A 6,278-nucleotide genomic window follows, 5' to 3' on the forward strand; every position below is an offset into this window, starting at 1 on the left:
CACTCGTTGAGCCCCGAGCTTCTCAGCAGACTCAGAGCCTCCTCCTTGCCTTAGGAATGCCAGGCGTCTGGCTGTCTGCTGATTTTTTTTTTCTTGCTAAATTTCCATGGATTGCTGCCTGCCTCCAGGAATACTGTAGGACATGATAAACAGGCTGTGGCAGAGAAAGATGCTGAGAAACGGAAGGAATCCAGGTTCCAGCAAAAGGATGGAGGGAGGACATGTGGTGTGTTGGGTAGTGGGCAGGCAGCGAAACTTGGAGCTGTGTGACCTTAGGCGAGTTCTTAACCTCTCTGGGCCTTTGTGCTTTCAACTGTAAAATGAGGCCAGAGTCCCTATCTGGCAGGATTGCTGTGAGATCAAAGATATGCCAATAGAGAAGAGGTAGTTTAGTAAGATTTGGATCATTTTTATAGCATAAAATGAACCGCACTCAGAAGAACAACTGTCCCTGAACTTGCGAGATTACCTGAAATATAAAATATTAATGTATTCCCTGGGATTTTATTAATTTTTTGCTGTGTGGAGGTGTTGATGGGTGGTTAAAAAAAAAAAGTCCTGCTTCCCTAAGTAGACAGCACCGGATGTCCCAATTTCCACAAATAAAACCCTTCATTTCTTCCAGGTTTGAATAGTCAAAGGCTGCTTCCCTGGAGACAGCTCTGCTCATTTTTTTTTTTTTTTTTTGGCAGGCATTAGAACACTTTAAGGAGTGTACATTTTGCCATAAAGCAAATGATAAAAAAGTTTTCCCCCACAAAGTGAGAGGTATCAGCGACGCGAAGATGTGCGGCCAGGCAGGATACTGCAGAGAGAGGAGCAGCCCTCTGAGAGCTGTCTGCAATGACGCTGCAGAAACGCGTGGATGATTTTTAAAACAATTCGGAACCGAAAGCAAACTTTGCTGATGATAACCCCAGGAAGGGTAGTTTAAAAGCCACGGCTTTGTGTAAAATAAAATAATAATAATAATAATAATAATAAAATCAAATATAAAATAATAAACAAAATCAAATAAAACCCCTTGGGCCAGCCCCTTGAGCTGACATTCCCCGTAGAAGCACAACAATTTCAACAACTTTATTGTACATCTTGTGTCTGCCGTGCAGCTCAGTTACCAAGAACTCACTGTTCACAGAGGAGTCTGTCAAGCACTTTGCATTATCTCATTTAATCTTCTCAACAACGCTTTGAAGGAGGTACTGCTGTCATCCCGATCTCCTTAATGAACCAAACTAAGGACAGAAAAGAAAGTCAATAACGTTCCCCAAGGTAACATGGTCCCTCGTAGGTCAGCAGAGAAGGGACTCGACTCTAGAAATTGTGCAGAAACCAAGTCTGACCTTTTCGCCTCACGTCAGTAGCCCTTGACCTTTTGGAACTGGCTGCAGGTACTAAGTGGAGCAGTTCAGGTTGCAGAGACACCGGTGAGCGAGTCCAGCCAATCATCGACCTCAGGTGAACAAGACTGTTGAGGACGAGTTTTCCCTGCTAGGTCAGGAACAGAAGAATCTCACCACTGCTCTCTGCAGGGAGGTTTCTCATGTCTGTGGGAAATGCTGGGACGCAATTCCACTTCGGACACCTGAGCATCTCAAAGGGCAGCGACACCTTCGTGAAGAACCCTCAGAGTGGCTGTGCCGGACAAGTACATATGTTCCGTGCTGCGCGAATGGATTTTAACCTGGAGGTTCCAAAGGAGAAAGGCCAGAGGCCTTCGTTGAAGCCAGTGACAAGTCCTGTCCGTGCCGTCCGATCTCCAGATCCATCCTTGCTAGCCAGTGTCCAGAGACGGACGCCCCCGCCCTGCCTGCCGGTACATGCGTGCGCGCTGTCCCCACACAGAGAGGTCCAGTGTCATTCCCCTTCCCTCCAGCCTCGACTTCGCCACTTGCCGACCGAGACGACGTGGCGGAAGCAATGCTTGGGGCCTCCGAGGCTGGGCCATACGAAGCCTGGCAGCTTCTGCCTGGGGAGGTGGGGAGCAGCTGGCATCTAATGCCATTTAATCTGAAACTGCCATGTTGTGAGGAAGCCAAGCTAGGTATTGGGGCGAGAGACGAGGAGAGGCAGAGGGGGAGAGAGAGAGCGAGAGCGAGAGAGAGAGCGAGAGCGAGAGAGAGAGAGAGAGAGAGAGAGAGAGAGAGAGAGAGAAACAGCTTGCTCCAGCCAGCTCCAGCCAGCCCGTCCCAGGCACCAAGCACCTGGGTTAGAAAAGCCATCTCGAGCCTGAGGCCATCTTCGGCCCAGCTGATTTTGAATGACTCCGGCTCCGGCTTGCATTCGACTGTACCTGCATGAGAGACCCCAAGTGAGAACCTCTCAGCAGAGGCCAATTGATCCCAACATTGTGGGAGAAAGTGCATTGCGGTTTTAAGCCACGATGCTGTGTCACGCTGTCCTAGATGACCAGGATGCCGCCCCCTTGTCGCGGTCTCCGCGCGGGTATCCTGGTCCAGGCCACCACCGTCTCTCACCACTGCTCCCCACATCCCCGCCGGCCTGTTTCCCTGCCCGCCACCCCACCCCCCACCCCACGACAGCGCCAGCCTCACACCCCACACAGCCCATAGAACAATCTTAAATGTCATCAGAGCCTGTCACTCCTTGGCTTCCCATCGCGCTTTTCACGAAAAACCAGCCTCCTCACCATGTTCGCGGCCCTCAGCAGGGTTCGCTTCACCCCTGACGCCCCTCCCCCCACACGAACCACCTGTCCCCTTCAGTTCCTCAGAAGCGTTGCTTTCCACGCGAACCCCACACCCGACAATTCCATCACTAGTCTATGCCAAACAGAAACGCACAGGCACACAGTCCTCAAACGATGTGCTCAGGAGGACTCACGGCGGCGTGGCGTCCCTATCGACAGCCGAATCAACCCCAGTGTTCGTCAGGACGGATAAACAGCGGGCTTCGTCGGCAAGAGTGAAAGAACGAGATGGGCTTACCTCGGGACCATAGCGCGGAGCGAGAGCAGCCGGACGCGGGGGAGGGCGCCCCGCGGGACCGCAGCGCGTGCAAGCCCGAAGTCCGTGAAGCTCCCGGGAAGTTTAAGGACTCTTCTCCCTACGGTGACAGAAGTCGGGACAATGGTCCGCCTTGGAGGGAGGTGGCAGATGGGAAGGGGCTTACGGGGGGTCCCCTGGGGTGCTGGTCATGGTTTCCTTCTTATGTGGATCTGGTTACGCCATAAACAGTGTTCGTTCACTATGTCCTAGTCCATCAAGTCGCACGTTGCTCTGGGTGTATGCTCAAGAAAGTGTTAAAAAAAAAATAGAAGTGCCCCCCCTCCCGACCCACCCCCCTGCCTCCTGCCAGATGGCTTTCCACGCACCCTGCTCCACCGGGAGCCCCCCGGCCTCTCTCTGTCTTCCCCTGGCTGGCTCCCCCTCGGTGTTCGGCTCTAACTCGGACTTCCTTCGTTAGGGAGCCCGTTTCCTGCTGCATTAGTCGGTCTCGGCTGTGTAACAAACAGCCCCCCCAAAATGTAGTGACTCCCAGCAACAACGCTCTGGCCGCCAGCCTGGGTAGGTCTGGTGCTGGTCTCCCCTGGGCTCGCTTCGTGTGTCAGCAGTTAGCAGGCACCTTCGCTGGCTGGATGCTCGAGGGTGGCCGCCTCCGTGCGGCAGTGGCACACTGTGGGTGGGGGCACCTCGGTCCCCCTCCACGTGGCCTCTCTAGCAGGCTAGCTGGAGCTCATCACGTCATGATGTCAGGATTCCAAGGGCCCCCAAGAGGGCGAGCCTCTCAGGCCTCTGCTGGTGTCACGTTTGCTAACGTGCATTGGCCAAAGCAAGTCACGTGACTAGGTTCCGCTTCAAGAGGTGAAGAAATAAACTCCGCCCCCGGATGGGAGGAATCATTATGGCCTCGTCTGCTGAGACATCCGGCACCCCGCCCTGCCCCCGCCCCGCGCAGAGAGGAGCTTCCCGCTCTGCTCGGTGCTCCCTGAACTTGCCCTCCACGGCCCTCCCCCGCTGTAATGGTCCGTTTACGGCGAGCCGTTCCTTATCTTCCTCTCCCATTTCCCTGTAACTCTGTACTGGCAGGGACAGGTGTGTCTCCGCTGTGCCCAGCACAGTGGCTGGGACGTAATGTGCCCTAGTAAGGATTTGGAGAAGGAAATAGAAAGAAGAAAAGGCAGAAAAGGAAGAGAGGGATGGAGGGAAGAAGTCCTGGAAAAAATGGAGGCGCTGCTTTGGCAGAGAGCAGACCGGACCATCTCTGGGAGGCTGGGTGCCCTCCGTGTCCCCCAAACTTACTGTCCTTATTTTAGCCTCTGTGTCTCGGCTCATGCTGTTCCCCCCACCTTCGTTCTTCTGCTTGCTCAGCTCTCAGTGTGTTCAACAGGCATTTTGAGGTTCCCCCACCCCATCTCATCTCAAGCAACCGTCTCCCCCATCTCTTCCTCCTGAACATCCGCCTGGCTCGAGCCATCCCTGGCACCCACTGCCCCCATGGTCATGAACACAGGTCCCCTTACACTCTCGAACGCCCCGCCAGTGCTGTGAGGTATCCAAGTCGGCTGTATTGCTATTGCTATTAAATGAGACCCTGGGGCTCAAGGAAGCTCTGTGTCCATGACCAGCCACAGGAAGAGGTGGCACTGGCCTTGGTGTAGGTCAGTCTGGCTCAGGAGTCCCCAGACTGTCACCCACCCCTGAAGGTGGAAGTGGATTCTGTGAGGGGAGCAGGAGCTGAAGAGGCCCTGGAGCTGGGGGTTTGGGGTGCTAGCAGCTTGCCCTCTTGGGGGCTGAAGCTGGAAGACCTGGGGTTCTGACCTCTGGACATGGCAGACGGGGTGCAGCTGACAGGATGGAGGGGAAGCCTGCCTTCTCCTGGCGAGCAAGGGTCTGACCCAGAATGACTGGGCTCTGGGGCAGACTTGCAAGTGACCGGGTTACCCTCCTGTGGGCAGCGAATGGCCACATCTTCCATGGAATGTCAGGCGAGCCCTGCCTACTTGTTCAGAACAGAGATGAGCTTAATTCTCAAGAGGAGAAAGGACTTTTTGTAAAAATGTATTTCTTATTATTTATGCCTACAGTACCTGGTCTTCCTAGGTGGTCTCCCATCCAAGTACTAACCAGGCCCGACCCTGCTTAGCTTCTGAGATCAGATGTCGGGCTCATTCAAGGTGGCACGCCCTTAGACCACGGACCATGGCTCCACTGGGGTGTGAACCCAGGGCCTATGTGTAAAGCAGACGTGCTAACTGCTACACTATCCGAGAAGGGACTTTTAAGGTCACACAACTCAGGGCAGCCCAGGACTCCTGGATGAGGCAGTGTGCTTCCTCGCTGCCTGCCCAGCCCCTCCTTCTCATTTCCCTGCCCACCTTCCAGCCAGGGCTTGTGACCACCCCAGGGTAATGAGACCATTTACGGAGACAGCCAGTTCCCGAGGCCCACAAGGGAGGGGACATACCGTGAGATCCATCCCATGATAAACCTGCCACGCATCTGTGCCCGCCTTTAGAACTGCCAGTCCGGATGCGTGCGGATGCCCTGGTTTCCTTTAACTTACACCTTAGGGTCAGTGTTGGAAGTAACACAATCAAGAATCACAGCAGGTGTCAAATATGGCTTTGGTAAATCGGCATCAGGTTTAATTAGCATAGGAGATGTTGCAAATATTCTCATCGGTAAAATGAGCTGTGTGTAAGAAACGCGGTGGCCAACTGGGACCTCGTAGGACCTCCCTGTCTGTGTGAACCAAGTTTAAGAGTCCTGTGAACCCAGGGGCTTCACGCCTTTGGAGGAGTGCTCAGGCCACAGCTCCAACTGGACCCATGCCACCCTCTGCCTTCCGGCCCCTGCCCTCACTCAGGGTCCTGCTCTTACGAGGGGTCCTGTTTTCAGAAGACGGTTGCGCTTGTCTCAGAGTGACATTGCCCTGAAAGATGCTTGTCAGATGCCATGAAGGACAGCAAGTGGCCCTTGCTGTGTGCCTGCTATGTGCCAGGAACAATTCTCGATGCTTAATATGTATTTGTTGAAAACATACCACTGTGAGTAGATAAACAAACAGTGGTACATCCAGACAATGGAATATTATCCAGCGCTAAAAAAAGGAAACGAGCTATCAAGCCATGAAAAGACACCAAGGAAGGAAACGTAAACGCATGTTACTAAGTTAAGTGAAAGAAGCCAATCTGAAAAGACTACATACTTGTCGGGTTCCAACTATATGACATTCTGGAAAAGTCAAAACCATGCAGGCAGCAGATGTCTGTGGTTTCCAGGGATTGGTGGGGAGCGAGGGGTGGCTAGGTGGAG

At 53.6% G+C, this 6,278-nt stretch overlaps 1 pseudogene; it reads right to left on the reverse strand.

The window, feature by feature from the left end:
* Window positions 1-5,038: 5,038 nt before the first annotated feature.
* On the reverse strand, window positions 5,039-5,154 carry LOC118600911 (annotated as a pseudogene).
* Window positions 5,155-6,278: the final 1,124 nt, after the last annotated feature.

The sequence above is a fragment of the Rousettus aegyptiacus genome, unplaced genomic scaffold (genome assembly GCF_014176215.1).
Source record: "Rousettus aegyptiacus isolate mRouAeg1 unplaced genomic scaffold, mRouAeg1.p scaffold_m13_p_3, whole genome shotgun sequence".
NCBI classification, from domain to species: Eukaryota; Metazoa; Chordata; class Mammalia; order Chiroptera; family Pteropodidae; genus Rousettus; species Rousettus aegyptiacus.